The 19,251-nt window shown below is 43.0% G+C and overlaps 2 non-coding genes across 2 annotated transcripts; both read left to right on the top strand.

Annotated features, from left to right (window-relative positions):
- Positions 1 to 9,641: 9,641 nt before the first annotated feature.
- trnak-uuu (transfer RNA lysine (anticodon UUU)) lies at positions 9,642 to 9,714 on the top strand. The gene has a single exon. It is a non-coding gene; the product is annotated as a tRNA-Lys (tRNA).
- Positions 9,715 to 18,670: 8,956 nt separating this feature from the next.
- Positions 18,671 to 18,742, top strand: trnap-ugg (transfer RNA proline (anticodon UGG)). Its single transcript has one exon. It is a non-coding gene; the product is annotated as a tRNA-Pro (tRNA).
- The last annotated feature ends 509 nt before the right edge of the window (positions 18,743 to 19,251 follow it).

Raw genomic sequence — 19,251 nt, 5'->3', positions numbered from 1 at the left:
CTTTAAAGACCCACTAAGATCACAGTTCAAAATATTTGTAGCTTTTTGATCACATTCAGAAAAAAAATGTAATAATAACTCTGTAGACCGCCACCCACTGTGTGCAATATCCCATAAATCTCATCTGAGTCAGTGGAACACCATCAACTTAAATCATTTTACTACATTAAGACAATGACCCTGTTTGAGGAAAGGGTCCCAATATCATCCCAAAGACTGAGGTTCAGATTCTCTCTGTTTCTAAACCTGTTCTCATTTCCAGAACTTTTTCATCATGTGCTCAGTCCTTGTTGATTCGTGGATAAAAGAAAATATTAAATATGTAAACGAAAGTGAATAATGAAGCTTTCATGAGACACTTCTGAAGAGGACAGCCAGACTGTCTTTTAATGGGCTTCTGAGTGTAAATCTGAGAAATCAGACACTGATACTGAGGAGAACTGGATTTCTACTGCTCCTGTGATACTTTCCTGGATCACCCACAAGTCTTTATTATAATGCTATGACTCCTCTTCACACAACTTAAACTCTTAATGTAATTAAAGTATTTATATTGACCATAATTAAGTCATTTTAAGATCTAATCATGAAATATGGCATATTGTGTACGTTAAACACATCAAATCACATGTTTTCGCCATACATTTCTATCAAAAAGCCAAATGATACTCAGATAAGTCTGGAAAGAACCATTCTACATTTGACATTGATCATCAAACTTTTTAAATCACAAAAGATTTCAGCAAAACTACAGAAAGAAGTTAAGAAAACTGCAGCTTTAGTGGAAAATGTGACAGGATGGTCAAAAACTGCCCCAAAAGGTTAGAAAAGAGGAAGAAAAGGGCCCAGAAGTATGTTTCACACACAGCTAAAAGGATAAAGCTCCATTTTATTTGGCCATCTGGCCGGCTTATTGAAATCTTGCTGAGGTTGTGTTTCTGGGATCGTTTAAAGCTTTAATGGTTTGCAGAACATTAGCATTAGCATCAACAGGACGTGCTAACTGTGACTAGCAGCCAGGTTATCTGACCATTTTACTCTCTGCTGCATGTTCTGACTGCCCGTGTCCAGGAGCAGGAATCAAACCAATGACACAGAGCACTTTGAAGACATTTCTGCTAACGTCTGACCGCTAAATTCATTCTTTTTTGGACTCACCTTCATGCAGCTTTCTGTTGCTGTTACCAGATGTTCCGAGATGTTCCGAGATGAGCCGAGATGTTCCGAGATGTACCGAGATGAGCCGAGGCTTCGCAGTGTGTGCGGTAACTTCGGATGTATTTTGTGAAGCGGCGCGTGTCGATGACTATGTGGTGACGTCAGAGGCCTTTCGAACCGGCCGTACCATGTGACTGGTTTCGGAAGGGTTTTTTTCTCAATAAACTTTATTGTTCTATGTAAATGTACAAAAAGCATGGCATACAAAACATTGTACACATATTTGTAGTGTTGACTGTAGAAATATCAACATAATCAACACGTTATTCTGTGTATGAGTGTTTTATGTCACAACAACCATCTTTTTTCTTTTTTCCCGTTTGACACGGACGCTTCGGCGTTTGTTTTATCTTCGTGAAGCAGAGTGCTTCAGCACAATGTTCCGGGGTACCAGATGGCGCTGATCACGTGATTGATGACGTCCGAAGCGCAGAACGCATTGTTTGGTGGAACCACGGTTCAGAGGTCTCTCATCGTTTGAACACTTGGGCGCGCTGTTCTCTATAAAAGGAGAATGAATCCCAAACGACGTTTCCCGACCAGTTCTGTTGCCCTGTCAGAATTGAATTGAATTGAATTCATTGCTCTTTTCCATGGCTTCTGGCAAGAAACGTTATTTGGCTTGGGATCACTTCACCTTGGTTTCTCCTAATAAGGTGATACTATTGTACAATATACTATTGTGTGATGTAAGATGTTTGCTTGTTTTTGTTTTTAAAGTGAAAATATAAGCTTTATTATTATAATGGGTATGCATGCTAATATACTTCTCTTCTTAAAATAAGGGGGCATTTAAGAATCTAAGTTATCTAGGACAATACATTCATTTTGGACTTGTTTAAGATTCAAGATTTATTGTGCTAATTGTTTATTTAGCGCATATCCCAAACATAGCGCTTACGGCCATTATTACACAGCTGTGTACCAAACACCTCTCTGTCTGTGTTCTGACAGAAAGGTGTGTTTATTACGCAAAGGGTCTCTGAATTATTTAAAACAACTAAAGTGCACTATTATTCTTAGCTATTGATGATGTCTTTAACTAGAAGTAGGTTTGTCCTTCATTTTAAAAAGTGATTGTTTATCTCTTTCTTGTCTGTCTGTTGAAGGTGCGGTGTTTGATTTGCCCACAAGAACTGGCCTTTGATGACAACACATCCTCCATGATGGGACACCTCCGGTCCATCCATCATGTTGAGACCCCTCGAACAACAAACCAAACCTTCAATCCTCCTTCTGCCGGTAATTATTTGCTGTATGATGTGGATGGGGGGTGCAGACAGTCACATACCTGATAGCTCAGTGATTAGCTTAGTGGCTTTTGCATCCGAAGGTTATGAGTTTAAATCCAGCATTTTACAAGTTTGCCCTGCGTTTATTTTCTTGATATGCAGAATTTTATTTTTGTAGTGTCAAGGAAGCAAAAGCTTGATTCTGCGTTGGTAGATATGATTGTTATGGATGCGCAACCATTTTCCATTGTGGAAGATAAAGGTTTCAGGGTACGGTGGCTAGTAGTTCTATAGCATCTTGACGATTTCTGTGGATTTCCATCATTCCTCCTGAAAACTTGTTGCCTTGTGAGAACAACCACAGACTCCCACAGACTCCCTGTGACACAGCAAACTTCCAACATGGGAAATGTGACATTTGAGCACTTTATATTCTGTAGGCGACTGTTTTCTGTTCTTTGTACTGTGGAGGCTTTACCAGCCATCAGTGAGGTGGAACTGTACTGAAAATACACTGAAGTTAAAGTTACATTTTTAACTCATTTAAAAGGGAAAATATGTCTATTTTAATAATGCTCTTTTTTAATATGGGTCTAAGTTTCTGAGAAAGTCTTTTTTTTTACTTTAAAATGTTGACTGGCACACCTGAACTTCATATTTATTTATGAAAATGAGAATATTTATATCCCCAGGTTGTTTTAATTCTGAAAACTAACATTTGTTACAGTAGTTCACATCATCTGTCCTCATAATTACTTTCATAAAATCCAACAAAGACCAGACTTTATCATGTTCATATTTAAACTGAAACCTGCAGGTTAACAATGTGAGTGACTTAAAGTGTGGAAACAAGTCCACAGAAGTTTTACTTTTAATTATATGTCAATATATGTTGACTATTTGCAAGCAGTCCCCACAGGCAGTGTGCTTGCTGTAGGGACGACCAGGTAAGACATCTGATTCTCACATATAGATGGCACATTTGATGTTGCATTATGCCCAGTATTAATCAGACATGTTTGTTCATGTTCCAGACAGGATAGTGAATGCTTTTGTGCACAGTCCACTGTGTGGTTGTACAGCTCACGACTTAACTGAATATATTCCAACACCTGGCTCGTCTTCTTGCATCCAAATGTAGAACAAAATAGATGTTTGATCTGTAAAATCTGATGTAATGGACAGAATCCATGAGTTGTTTGATTTATTAATTTAACACGTTTATTCTAACCCTCCCCGGGCTCTGGGGAGGATTCATCCCTCCAGACCTGTTGCCACTGATTTTCAGTCCACTTCTTGTGTCATTTGGCACAGCTCAGCCTTTTCTCCCCGTTTCCCCTCCTTATGAACGGCTTCTTGACAGCCACCCTTCCATGGAGCCCATTTCTGATGAGGCTTCATTGAACAGCAGAAGGTCCAGATGCATCTCAGGGAATCACCTTTTTTCTGCAAAAATGCTATTTCATGCATGTCAAACTGTTATTTTATAGATGCAACCAAAGACATGGGAACAGATTCTTCCCATCCCTGAATTTTAGCTTGAGCAGCTACTGATGATGCAGCCCTTTTGGCCACTTGGTACCTGCTTCAGGTCAACCTCCTGAACAACCCAACACAAAAGGCCTTTTTCTTCAGCTTGACTTTTTTCCCTACATGCTAATATTCACAAGCAGGTCCTATGCTACTGTCCTGATAGGCAATGATGACCTTCTGGCCACACCACTACAATTGAGGCTGAGAGGCTCCTTTCAGTTTCCATGACCCAACCTCAATGGTAATGTATAGATTTAATAAAAATACTCAGCTTTGTGTTGAAGATGTCATGAACAGGGTCCTCCACTAGCTGTTTGCCCCCACCACCTGATCCAACTTACTTCTGGGTAGTGAGTAAGTGACAACATTGAGCCAATAAATTTTGTTGCCAAGCCACTTCACTAAAAGTAGCTGCCACATCTTTTGATTTGTGTAGCACAAGCTTCATTACAAGTATTCAGAGTACAAGACCTTTGCAACCACAATAGATAATGTTATGAAGCCATCCTCGGTCATGGACTTGCAGAAAATACTGTCCAGGTTTCACATGGCCCCAGCATCTGATGGGTCTGCCCTTACCCAGAGCTGTAGGGTGAGGACTGCTACAGAGTGGAAAGGTTTCCCCCTCAGCACAATATGCAGCAGTGGAATCTTCTGATAGAGCTCAAGGCCACACCTTTACCCACTGCTGTCAGAGAGCTGCAGTTGGCTTTTCAGCCAGTTTTAGTTGGCAATACATTCCAAGCTGAAGCCGAAGACCTTCACAAGCTCACCTTTGATCAGATACTGTCCTTAAGTTAAGGCCAACACCTTATTTATAGGATTACGTCATGTCAACCTGTCAGGCCCTCAACTATCCCCTCCAACCCACAACTGGATGACCCAGAGACGGCTAGGAGCCATTTGATGGAGCAACAAGGTATTCAAGTTAAAGCCATTTATTCAAGCAGTAGCAGCAGCGATGCCTCTAGAATATGCAGATCTGCAAGACAAAGAAAGTCAGTCACCTACCAGCAGCTACAGAGAGCACACATGCAGAGTAAAATGAGCCTCACCAGAAAGATCCTCAGAAGCCGCTCTGAACTTGAACCTTGTGTTGAGATGTTTTGCCGTGGTCTGGCTCAGATTCTGTTGGGGTGTAGCGGAACTGGCTGAACAGCACACGCTTCTTGTTGTAGCGGGACCGAGATTTGTAAGCGTAGACTTGATCCTCGTCGGCCACAGGAGTGAAGACTGGCTCGTCCTCGCCGCTGGTGTCAGATGAAAGGCTCCAGCTCCCATCTTCAAACTGGTAATTGCTGCCAGGAGCTCCAGACTGACCTCCCTGAGCACCATGCTGCTGTGCTCCAGAACCACTGGTTCCAGCTGGTTTCTGATATGTTGGCTTAGATAGATCTTGTCCATAAACTGAATACATGGGTGAGGAAACGGAGAATTAAGATCAGCCTTCCATTTACACCCCGAGTCAATTTAAACTGCTTTTAGTTGCTGAGCTTTGATTGGGATCAGCTTACCGCTTTGTGCAGGAATGCAGGCGATGCTTCCAATCAGCACACAAGAAATCCACAAAACCCTGCAGAAACAGGGACATCTCATATGAAGTTCTGAGTACATTTAGAGACCAGTGGGGTCCAACCACCACCTCCCCTTAACATGCCCAGTCCTGTTGAGCTTAGCTGCATATTCATAGTGTAATGCTGCGACCAAATGAGGTTCTGCTTGCCTCAGACATTTAAGGCAGCAGAGGTTCAGTGCCACCACTTAGAAGCACTGGGATAGACTAGAAGTTACTCACCTCATTCTGCTGCAATATAATTAAAGCTTGCCTGGGACCTGCTCCTGCCAAACTGCACTAACACAAAGTTCAGAGCCCTGTGACACTAACCTGAAGCTGCAGGAGCTGCTTTCATATGATCCTCAGTGCAGAGGGAACTGATTGCTCAGCGGTAACAGCTGCTGCTGAAAGGTGCAAGGCTGCAGTTAACTGGCAACAATGGACTCACATATGGAGCATCTCAGTGTTATGTCAATAAATAGATAATAATCAGGAACTCTTGTGAGTATTATGTATTTTATTTACATGTATAAATATTAAATTATAAATATAAATGATCAAATATTCTGAACTGCTGATATACATGATAATAATAACAATAACAATGGAAGCTGCTCTCAACACGTGAAATGCCTCTCATAGTTCATTATTAGTAGGCTAATTGATGAATAAACATCCTGCTGCTGAATATGTGTTTAAAAAATAAATAAATCAGAAGGAAACCTGCAGAAGAAAGTCTTCTAACAGCTGTCTCTCTGTGTTTATTGGCATACAGCACGGTTAGTGAGATCCAGATCCATGTGGGCACTCAGGACGGATTTAAATAGCGACTCTGAATGGACGGTAAACCCGCACTGAAGGCCCAGTGAGCCAAAGCACGGCCGCCACTGAAACATATATTTGAAACCTGTCAATATGTTAACTTTGCGTGTTTACCTCTATAACTGGTGTTATATGTAAAACAGAGCACATGGTCAGTTAGCTTTTTAAAAATGTTTATTTTAAAGAAAATGATCAAAACAAGAGTTTTTCTGGAAGAGATTTAAATAAGTTCTGAATATGCATAGAAGAGAGGTTACATTTGAGTCTATTTTCTTTGTTCAAAACTTAAAACAAAAAGCTGAAGTCTGCACACTGAGAAAAACTGCTTTTGAGGATATTTCTGAAATTTCCTCCTAATAACCAACTTGGGTGGGTCACCCCGGTGGAACATTTTATTTGTAGGATGCAGGTTTCATGTTTTCAGCTGGAGATGGATGCTTTTTGTTCTGTATGTTACATATTTTTTATCTTGATCATGGACATTCAGAACGCTTGCATGCACAGGTAAGTCCAGCTTCAGTTCCAGGTGTACTCGTCCATTTAACTGGACCACCATATTGTCCCAGCGTACATGCACGGGATAGACTGTGCAGAAAACCTTCCTGACATTCTGCTGCCTCTAACTTTCTCTGTGGGACATCACGCTGCATGTAAGCACAGCTGAAATCGCTGCCAACATGTTGTCTTTAAGTCACCTGAAGGGTGATTTTCTCACATGAGGCTGCGGTTACAAAATCAGGATTTTATTAGAGCAGAGCGACAGTCTGGACATGCTTTAAGTGACCACGAGTTGACACGTAGTCTTAATGGGCTGATTTTCAGTTTAGCCGTCTGACAGAAGAAACAGAAAAATATGTGGATGAGAGCAGCTTTATTGGGAATTTGGCTGGAAATATACACTCATTCTTTCCTGTTTTTACTAAAAGATGCAGAAATATTAAACTCTGTAACATGTGTTTAGTGCACCAACCCATGCCAGCTCAGTTAGCATATATACAGTTATAGGAATAGTTTACTGAATGTCCCATCTTGTAGACAGCCTCAGTGTTGCATTTCCAGTCCAGTCTGCTGTCCAGGTGAACCCTCAGGTATCTGTAATCCTCAACCACCTCTTCACCGAGGATGGAGACGGTACTCAGCTGACTGCTGCTCCTCCTAAAATCCACAATCATCTCTTTTGTTTGTATTCCAGATGAGGCCATAGTTTATTTTCCTATAGATGTGATAGTTTCATGTAGATGTGCTGAGGTGTGACAGGGAAGCTGTTGGTACATGGAGGATGTGAGGTCTGTAGCAGGAGGCAGCAGCATGCTGAGTTTGTCTGAACTCTTCCATCTGTCTGATCCCACATTATCCCAAAGCCTGTGAGCTTTTCCATTCCTGACCACACATCCCTCACACTGTTCTGCTGCAGATAGTTTCCCACCGACTTGCTCTCTTCCTTTTTTCTTCACACTCCTCCTTAACTCCCTGTTTCCCTCCATGAAGGCCTTCTTCTTTATGCTCAGTGGCTGCAACACAAGTTCACATCAACCAGGCATTTGTTCAGAAAACAGCGTCACAGCTTTGGACTCAGGGGCCCTCATTTATCAAACTTGCGTAAGACGAAAAACGTGCGTAGGTCGTGTGTACGTTCTTTTCTGCGCAAAGGTTGGCATTTATCAAATCCATCGTGAGCGCAGGAAAGATGAAATCGCTCGACAGGTCTGAGGCCGTGTACGCACTTTTCCATCTTGACTTGCGGTGACTGCAATACAGCAGCGTCACTAGTGCGTGCTCAGGAGTCGCAACAAATCCCTAGGTTAAAATGACAGACTTATCACTTCAAAGAAGGCCCATGTTTTATTTGACTTCAACATAAATATAAACATAAACGCAAATTAAATAAATTAAACAAGTACAACTCCGTAATTGGAAGAGTGATGGCTCATTATTCAACCGCGCACCCTCACACCGAACAGGAGAGGCGCAACACTGCGCATACGCGCACGCGTGCCACTGTGGAGAGGTGTATAGGGCTCCTAAAGCTGGATCTGTCTCTCGGCTGCGGGGGGAACCCTATACGCCCGAAAAGGTATGCAATATTATTATTTCATGTGGGGATCTCCATAACATTGCCCAAAAAATGGAGTGCCATTTCCAGATGTACATCCAGAGGACCCCGTACCCAGAGATCCCTACCACCAGCCTGCACAGCCAAGAGCGCTCAGGAGGAGAGAGGAACTTATTCAGCAATTCTGACTTTCGGTAAGCATTCTGTTATTCAAGGAAAAAAGAAAGGAGAACAACGATTTCTTTCAGCATTTATTCTGTGACTTCAGTGTTTCATTTATGTCTTTCAATGTACTGTCGATAGATTGCATGGTGTGTGTTAAAGCCATCATCCACTTTACGATCTCTGTTTGTCTTTCTAGGACCTCTGTGGTTAACACGGCTGGCCGGTGTGACGCTGCAGACCGGGGGGCAGAGGCAGGCAGACGCTTCGGATGTTGACGGGCCGCGTATTCGTTGCGCGGGTCAGGTTGCCCGGATGCCACTTCGGATTCATCTGTGAATGAAAAATATTAGTTTGATTAGGAACCTCATTTGTGTTGAAAATTAAAGCAACTGTTTTATTTAAACGTCTTGGGTGTGCAGTCATTCTTACCATTCTCGAGCTCTAGCATGGGCGCATCAGTGTCAAGTTTCCCTGGCACGCCCGATGAGGACGTAGCTCCGATCACGCCAGCCACCCTCTCCTCCAAGGCACTCAAATCCAAACCTTGATTCCCCACCCCGTTTGTGACATGCTGCGTCGGAGAGCTGCGACCTTCTTTTTCATATCGGACCACTTCTTCCTGATCTTACTGGAGAAAAAGTAAAACATCGCTCAATTTTAGATTTAATTTAATCTGGAGTTTATCACATTTTATTGACCATCACAGTAGGGGAAAATACATAACTCGTCCGGTCTGCGATTTACATCGCCAACGCTGTTGACAGCGTTTCTTTGCCGCCTTTCGTCAATCCATGTCGCAAATTCTAGAGGTGCGGCCTCTCAGCCCCCTTTTGTAGAAGGCGTGGTTAGGATCATTACGATGGATTTCAGCCACCGGATTTATCAACAGCCGCTCGGTTTTACGATGGGATTGGTGTGGTACACATGTTCTGTAAATCTCACTTGAGCCTCTGCGTACGACGAGTTCTCCGCTCATATCTACGATGCTTTCTACGACGGCTTGATAAATGAGGGCCAGGAAGTGTTTCAGATGTCAGCTGTCACTCAGACAAGCTTTCATAGGGCCTGGATAGCTCAGCTGGTAGAGCATCAGACTTTTAATCTGAGGGTCCAGGGTTCAAGTACCTGTTCAGGTGTAGAAATGTAATCTCCTACTTAACCTGTACTTCCGTCTATGCCTGCACTCTGTTTCTACACTGTCACCTCTGACAGAGCCTGGCTGATGCTTTTCCTTCTATGTAGCTTATTGTTAGCTTTGCTGTTAGCTGCATTATATCCTCATTTGTAAGTTATAGAAATATATAAATAATAAATAAATATATAAGTTATCTAAAATACATTGTTGCTCAGTTTTCCTCTGAGCCACAGAGATGGTCAGCTCTCATTGGCCCTCATTTATCAAGCCGTCGTAGAAAGCATCGTAGATATGAGCGGAGAACTCGTCGTACGCAGAGGCTCAAGTGAGATTTACAAAACATGCGTACCACACCAATCCCATCGTAAAACAGAGCGGCTGTTGATAAATCTGGCGGGTGAAATCCATCGTAATGATCCTAACCACGCCTTCTATAAAAGGGCCGCACCTCTAGATTTGCGACATGGATAGACAAAAGACGGCAAAGAAACGCTGTCAACGCTGTTGACAGCTGGGACGGCTGTCAACAGCGTTGGCGATGTAAATCGCAGACCGGACGAGTTATGTATTTTCCCCTACTGTGATGGTCAATAAAATGTGATAAACTCCAGATTAAATGAAATCTAAAATTGAACGATGTTTTACTTTTTCTCCAATAAGATCAGGAAGAAGTGGTCCGATATGAAATTGGCCACAAAAAAGGTCGCAGCTCTCGGACGCAGCATGTCACAAACAGGGGGGGGGGCTCTGATCCAGGTTTGGATTTGAGTGCCTAGGAGGAGAGGGTGGCTGGCCTGATCGGAGCTACGTCTTTTTTCCTTGAATAACAGAATGTGCAGGCTGGTGGGATCTCTGGGTACGGGGTCCTCTGGATGTACATCTGGAAATGGCACTCCATTTTTTTGGGCAATGTATGGAGAACCCCGCATGCAATAATAATATTGCATACCTTTTTGGGCGTATATAGAAGGGTTCCCCCGCAGCCGAGAGACAGATCCACCTGCCCTTTAGGTGCCCTAACCTCTCCACAATGCGCAGTGTTAAAGCGCCTCTCCTGTTCGGTGTGAGGGTGCGTGGTTGAATAATGAGCCATCACCCTTCCAATTACGGAGTTGTACTTGTTTAATTTATTTAATTTGCGTTTATGTTTATATTTATGTTGAAGTCAAATAAAACATGGGCCTTCTTTGAAGTGATAAGTCTGTAATTTTAACCAAGGGATTTGTTGCGACTCATAAGGCACGCACTAGTGACGCTGCTGTTTATGTATGCTATTGCAGTCACCGCAAGTCAAAATGGAAAAGTGCGTACACGGCCTCAGACCTGTCGTGGCGATTTCATCTTTCCTGCGCTCACGATGGATTTGATAAATGCCAACCTTTGCGCAGAAAAGAACGTACACACGACCTACGCACGTTTTTCGTCTTACGCAAGTTTGATAAATGAGGGCCATTGTGTCCAATAACTGCAGCTTCTAAAGTGGATTTCATAGCACTGCTGCATCTCTGACAGTTATCAGATCATTTGGGTGGAAAAACATACATCACAACCCTCTGAATCTGCTTTCAGTCCCACTTGAACAGTGTCTCACAGTTTCAGACACTAAATGTGTCTTTTAGTTTGAATCTCAGCTGACATTACAACAACTGTAGAGGGACTCATATCATTTCACCAGCTGGTGTGATAAACTTACAGAAACACCTCAGGAGCAGCACCTGGGATCTTTTGGGAGAAAAGGGGATTCTCTCCATGCTGATAGAGCTGGTAATAAATGAGTTTATGGATCCTACATATTACACAGTAAAACAATGATAAAGGTGCTTTCTGAGCATTGACATCTTTTTCTTTTATTAGGAAAATGTTCCAAATTTTATCCCATGGAGGGAGCCAATGAAGTAAAGATTGATGCATAAAAGCATTAAAACCTCTCCTGTAAGTTCTCTGTTCAAGTTTTATTTAGGTTCAGCTGCATGTTTCTCTTTGTGGAATCTTTAAGCCCTCATAGATCAGTCTGATCCCAACAGAAGTCTCGCAGGTTTACTTGGTTGCTGTAGTTCACTAAAGCAGGACTCTGAGCAGGGCCCTCCGCTAACAGGCTCCCCTCCTTTAGAGCCAGTGACAGGGTTGGCTTTGGGAGGTGACGTTACTCTGTGCTTTAAACAGCAGGCTTTAATCCACCAAACTTCAGTTGGATTATGATCTACTTTTCAGAGGATTTGTAAATGACTAAATAAATAACACCACTGACTAAACCTTCAACTGAACCTGAACTGTGAGCAAGAGCCACAGGCGCTTGCACACGCAGCGACTGGCAGGGAGAGAGTTTGGCGTCCGATATGTTTTTTTGTTTTAATCGGTTGTATAAGTCTTAATTCAATTCAATTCAATTCATTTTTATTTATATAGCGCCAAATACAACAAATGTCATCTCAAGGCACTTAGATAGTAAGTCCAATTCAAGCCAATTCCTGACGTTTGTCTGAAGTCTGTTTAAAGTTTGTCCACGTCATTTCACCCTGAACTGACGATACAAAACAAAAATGGAACTTTTCTATCTGGTTGTAACTTGGATTCTGGTGTCATGCCTGCTGCTTGCCCGAGACACAATGCAGGCCGCCCAAGCAAGAACTGTGTACAGCAGAGACCAGTTGCTTCAACTTCGCTTTGAGGGCGCGCACAACACACCAGATCCGGTTTTAAACTTACCAGACTGTATAAGAAAAGATCACAAGCCCGAACACTCGGCATGGCAGGGAAAAAAGAGGAAGCGGGGCAAACGCGGAGGTGTTCGTTTACGCCGGAGGAAGCGGTGTCTGAAACGGATCCCCCTCCCCACCATGATTTTAGGAAATGTACAATCCCTTAGGAATAAACTCGATGAGATGCAGGGAAACGTCCAGCTGCAGAAGGATTTTGGGGAATGCTGCGTCTTGGCCTTCACGGAGACCTGGTTGTCTGGGCACGACCAGGACCGAGAACTGTGGATCGACGGTTTTGGATCACCTATCCGGACGGACAGAGATGCTAACATAACGGGGGAGACGCTCGGCGGAGGGGTATGTGTATACCTGAACAGGCGCTACTGTACTTCTGTGACTGTCAGAGAAAACATCAGTTTACCCGACATTGAGCTCCTGTCCGTGTCAATGCGTCCATTCTATCTGCCACGCGAATTTCCGCAAATCTTTCTAACAGTCGTGTACATTCACCCGAAGGCAAATGCCACCATTGCCTGCAATGTTATTTCGGATGTCACGCATAAATTACAATCACTCTCACCCGACGCTCCGAACTTTATCCTAGGTGACTTCAATCATGTGACGCTAAAACATTCCGTGAGAGACTTTTATCAGTATGTCCCCTGTCCAACCAGGCGGGGAAAGACACTGGATCTCTGTTATGGTACAGTGAAGGACGCTTACAAATCGATTCCACTGCCCCCGCTGGGCTCTGCAGACCATAACTGTGTTCAACTCATTCCCAAGTACAGATCTGTCTTGAGAAGGGAACAAGTGCAAATCAAGGAAGTAAAGGAATGGACTGAGGATTCAGTTATGTGCCTTCAGGAATGTTATGACTGCACAGACTGGGACACTTTTACAGACTCCTGTAATGATTTGGATGAACTCACTGATGTGGTGTGTTCATATGTGGCTTTTTGTAGGGATATGATTATCCCATGTAAACAGATCAAGATTTACCCAAACAACAAGCCATGGGTAAATGGGACTATTAAAAGCTGTTTACAGAGAAAAAGGCAGGCTCACAAGCAGGGTACTGCTACTGATCTACATGTAGCCACCAGAGAACTGAAAACTGAGATATCTAAAGCCAAAAAAAGATATAAGTCCAAACTCGAACAAAGAATGGCTGAGAATAACCTTGGCTCTGCCTGGTCCTGTATGAAAACTATAGCTGGTATCCAGAACCAGCGTAAAAGTAACCATATATCCCTTGAAGGTTTTACATCTGATAATGAGCTTGCAAATGCCTTGAATTGTTTTTATAACCGTTTTGATAAGTTTGATTTCAGCCAGGAAATTGGAAAACTCCAGTGCAAACTCAAAGATGGTCAGCACACCAGCATCACATGTAGAGATGTTGAAAATGTCTTCTTCAAGACAAAGGTTAATAAAAGTTATGGACCAGACAATATCTGTGGGCATGTAATTAAGACATGTGCAAAAGAGTTGAGCTCAATATTCCAGCTCATTTTTAATAAATCTCTGCAGACACAACATGTACCCAAGGTATGGAAACACCCTGTTGTGGTCCCTGTCCCGAAATGTGGCAGGCCAAGTACTTTGAACTATTTTAGACCCTTTGCCCTAACCTCAATTGTAATGAAAAATTTTGAAAAATGGATAAGGTCACACATCTTAAGGCACACTGAAAATGCATTGGACCCCATGCAGTTTGCCTACAGGCCGAACAGAGGAGTGGAAGATGCTACCATCACCCTACTCCATCAGCTTCTAAAACATCTAGAAGGAAGTGGGTCACATGCACAAGTTTTATTTATTGACTTTTCATCAGCTTTTAACACCATCCAACCACACATTTTAATAAACCGTCTTCTTACACAATTTTCTTTAAGTTTTAATGTTGTTGGTTGGATTTTAGACTTTTTAATTAATAGGACACAGGAAGTCAGGGTGAATGGAGTCATGTCCAGTCAACTTTGCTCCTCCACAGGCTCGCCACAAGGGTGCGCACTCTCACCCCTCCTGTTCATCCTGTATACAAACATGTGTCAGAGTACTTTTGCTAATAGGACCATAATTAAATATGCAGATGACTCTGTCATTGTAAGCTTGCTACAGAAGAACGAAAGAGGTCATGGACCAATAGTAGAAGATTTTGTACAGTGGTGTGAGGAATCATATCTTCAACTGAACATAGCAAAAACAAAGGATATGCACATTGATTTTGGAAACAATCCTAGGCATGAGGCCACCACTATGAAAGGTCAAATAGTGGAACAAGTTAAATCCTATAAATGCTTAGGGACAATCATCAACGCCAAACTAAATCTCCAGGAGAATTGTGAGGCTATGTGCAAAAAAGGACAACAGCGGTTACACTGTTTGAGGAAGCTTTACCAGTTTAATGTGACAAGACCATGATGATTTTGTTTTATCACTCTTTTATTGAATCAATTATATCTTTTTCTTTAGCATCATGGTTTGGCAATATTCCCCTTACACACAAGAACCGCCAATACCAAATTGTCAAGTGGTCAAGCAAACTAATTGGGGAGACACAGCTGCACCCTTCTTCCCTATACACAAGACAACTACAGCGGATAGCAATGGGTATCCTGGATGATAGCCGACACCCCTTGAATAATGAATTCCAGTACCTCCCCTCTGGACGGAGGCTGGGAGTTCCTGGTTGCAGAACCAACAGATTCTAAAACAGTTTTGTCCCAGCTGCAGTTATTCTGCTAAATAAGATGTAAGACAAATTTCCTGTGGATTATTATGTTTCCAATGCACTTGCAGGTTATGTATTTACTTGTAGCAATGCTTTTGCACTTAAATTGCATTCTAACTGCCATAGTTCTTCAATAACTGCATGAAGCCTTATGGTCATCCCACTGCAGTTCTGCTTCTTGCGTACATATATGTTGTATGTTATATGTCAGCACTGTCCTTGTATTATTTATTCTTGTGTAGCCTATATGTGTTTTTTAGATTCCATGTTTATATGTGTCACGTGTCTTGTAGCTTGTATGTAAGGACACCCATCTCTCTCTTAAACTGCAAAACCAGTTTACCTACGGGTACCAATAAAGTAAACTGAACTGAACTGAACTAAACAGAAGTTTGACTGGTTTGGATACGGTCAGGAGGATCACACTCATTGGACTCATAGAAGATCTGATTTACTTCCTTTACTTCTTCATTTGCTGTTCTGAGTGACACAGAAGACGGGATGGTGAATGAAGAACTGCAGCTAACATTCTTCACAGAGCTGGTGTGGACGGGAGAAGATGATATTCACTGTTGAGGTGAATGGAGACGGTTCTGTGTTGGATGTCATGTAAACATTCCTTTCAACACCCCGACTGATTCATTATGGAACTGCTGCCTGTGCAGAAATCAGAGCAAAGGGTTCAGTGGAACAGTTTTTCTGCACACAAAGGTTCCTAACTGAGTTCAATAACAGGAAAAGGTCAAAAATCATGAATGTAAGGTGATGTGTTTCTGTATTTTATAGGTCAAAGTCCAGAGAGAAGAGGTGTAGGACAGCACATCTGAGTGTCTGGAAGAATAGCTCAGACTGTTTGGTGAATGTTTTCAACCTCAGAGGTTCTGGGATCAAAACTTATGACTCAGTGAAGTTTCAGCTCCAAACACTAAAAAGACAAATTGAAAAACACTCCAGAAACATCTCCAAGTGTGAAGGTGGCTTGGTGAGTTTCACAGAGACCATAGCTTGCCAGTGGTGCAACAGCTGGTTCAAATCCTGCCCGTTATCTTCAGGATAACTTTACATTCAATGGAGCAAACTCCCCATCCTTCCATTTGCTTTACATGGTTTCAGGGGGACTGGAGCCTATCTGCCACAGAAACTCATCAACATTTCAATCCAACAAGTCTGAAACTAAATGAAAAACTGCAGCCCCAGATCAACGTCAGCATGATATAGTCTATGTCAAATGCAAAGGCAGTCCCTGTTTCCCTTTTTGGAACTTCTCCTTTCTCAGGACAAAGTTAAATGTATGAGGACCAAAGCCAACAAATACCTGGGACATCTCAGCAGATCCAGGATCAGCAGCTTGTCCTCTGTGGAGGAAACCTCTGTTAACAAAGCTCAGTGAGACCGCATCAACGTTTCAGTTTAATTTGACTTCCTGAAGGAGAGAAACAGCGCTGGCTGCAGCTCGGAAGATGTCTCAACTTTATGACTGCTTATACATTCAAAGTTGGGGTGTTACACAAAAGTGGACGACCTGCACAGGACAGATAAGTTTTTCAGTCGCTAACTTGACCTCTAAAGCTGCCAGACTTTGCTTCCTGCTTCTGAAGAGTGCAGACGTGTCTCTGCTTCCTCCTGCTGCTTATTGCTTTATTTGCTTTTAAATCATTTTACTTCTTTCAACAAGTCTTGGATATAATTTTATTCTTTTTCTTTTAATGTCAGACAATATTTTCACGCCTTTCAGGTGTGGCGGATAAATACTACAAATTAAATGATACCATCACAGACTCTGTGGTATTTAGTAAATATAATAATAAACTTGAATCCACTGTGTACTTGTATGTAACTTTATTAGCACCGTCCTCCTGACGTAACATCCTCTCTGCCTCCTAACGCTTTCTGGTCGCTATAGTAACGCTGAAACATGTCTTCAAAATGCAGCTTTCTTTTTCTTAGCCTCTTCTTCTGTCTCCTCAGCGGGAAGAAGCTTTCCAAACACGCCTGTTTTTGACTCATTTTGCTCGGTTCGTGGGTTTAATATCAGCGCTAATGTGACTGAGACGAGAGAGCGAGTCAAGAACAGACGGATGGAACGGAGAGAATTCGGTCATTTTTCCAAATAGTATGGCTCTTTGTGGTAACACAGTAAAAAACTGCGGCTCTTAGTCTCTGACCGGTTGGCCACCCCTGCTTTAGGTGTTCTTGTGGGAGGTGTGAGCCAATGCCAGTAGTAGATGAGTCGGTGTGCTGCCGCGAACAGTCTTAAGTGTGCGAGAGGAGAGAGGAGGAGGGAGCAGACGTTCCGGAGCATACGTCATTTTTATGTTGGAACGTTGGCGGGACACTGGCCTGTGGATTTCAGTGGCGTGCGTTCAAATTTCGAAAATAACAGAGAACCGGGCATATTTATCACAAAAATGTATTTCAACTCGATAATAATAGTTATTTCTGACTAAACAAAAAAAAAAGTCGTCTCCAGGTGTCATGAGGTCTTTAATGTTGGCCTGTTGGGAATTTTATATACGTGGCTGAGATGCGATTAATTCTGCCCCACGTGGCTGGCATGGCTCGGGTCACGGTAGACTGGCACAGTCCCAATCGGTAGGCCAGCTCCCTCTGGAATGCCCCGGTTGGAACCCCAGTGTGCACATCACCTCTGGAATGCTCCGGTTGGAACCCCAGTGTGCACATCACCTCTGGAATGCTCCGGTTGGAACCCCAGTGTGCACATCACCTCTGGAATGCCCTGGTTGGAACCCCAGTGTGCACATCACCTCTGGAATGCTCCGGTTGGAACCCCAGTGTGCACATCACCTCTGGAATGCCCCGGTTGGAACCCCAGTGTGCACATCACCTCTGGAATGCCCCGGTTGGAACCCCAGTGTGCACATCACCTGTGGGCACAGGCAGCGCATGCCTCCTCGCTGTGTTGTGCTCCAACGCCGGCCGCAGCTCTGCGTACAGTTCCAGGAGGATTTCCCTCAAAACGGCTGATGAGTCAGTCGCCATCATGTGCCAGCTAATCCTCTCTGTTGTAGTGAACACACGCTCTCTTCGAATTGCACCATTTGCAAAGTCTTCTAATTTAAGCAGCCATTGTTTTTAATGGTATGCATTGCACCACTTTGCGCTGTTTTTATGTCCGCTCGTGTAATTGCAGACACATGGGTGTGTTAATAGTTTATCAGTATTAATTGTTCATGTGTCTCAGGTGTGCACATCACTGTCTGAGCACTAATTGTTTTTACATTTATTTATTATAACAGTGTCCCAACATCACCTTAGGTGTCGCCAAAGAATCAACAGCTGTAGAAAAGTGCGTACGCCAGCCCTGAAGCTGCCGTGAGGCACCGCACATTTCCACGGTCTTTTCGTTCTTGATCTGATCGTTGACGTGAAAACGTGCGCCACTATTTTGTGCGTACGCACGCTTTGTACATGAAGCCCCTGATGTCTATGTATGCACGCCACTGATTCCATGGCTACGTCAGCTGACCCCGCTCTCATGAAACGTAAAATGTCGACCTTCTGGCTCGTTGGTCTAGGGGTATGATTCTCGCTTTGGGTGCGAGAGGTCCCGGGTTCAAATCCCGGACGAGCCCTCTTACTCTAAGAAAAGCTTACGGAAAGCTTGATGGCTAACTTTGGGTACCTTCCTTGATCTCACCCAAATTGTTAATTAAGAGTGCTGATAACAATTGCAAAAATGTCCTGTCTTACTATATTGTTTGGAGCTGTAGCAGCTGGCTCTCCCTTCACTCAACATGAGTGAAGTTATTGAGGACATAGACTGAACATCCCCAACATTAAAGGAGTCTTGGCCCTGTGGTGAAGTGGTGGTTGATTGACGCTGTGACGCTTTGCTTTGCAGTAAGACGTATTGCATCATTTCCTGTTACCTTGCTTGTGCACTGTGGAATTTATTTCTCCTCTTGGACTACTGATAATCATTTTATTTCTACCTATAACTTACACAATTTTGCATAGTTAACTCTATAGCTTACCGTTCTTTTCTAACACACTCCTACAGATCTTTAATCTTTATTCTCACTTTTTAGCGGTGTGTCTGGTTCTCTAGCTTAGCATGGCTACCGGTTCTCTCCCTCCTTCT

The sequence above is a fragment of the Odontesthes bonariensis genome, chromosome 2 (genome assembly GCF_027942865.1).
Source record: "Odontesthes bonariensis isolate fOdoBon6 chromosome 2, fOdoBon6.hap1, whole genome shotgun sequence".
NCBI lineage: Eukaryota > Metazoa > Chordata > Actinopteri > Atheriniformes > Atherinopsidae > Odontesthes > Odontesthes bonariensis.
The sequence above is the reverse complement of the archived record's forward strand: the minus strand, read 5'-3'. Positions and strand labels throughout refer to the sequence as shown.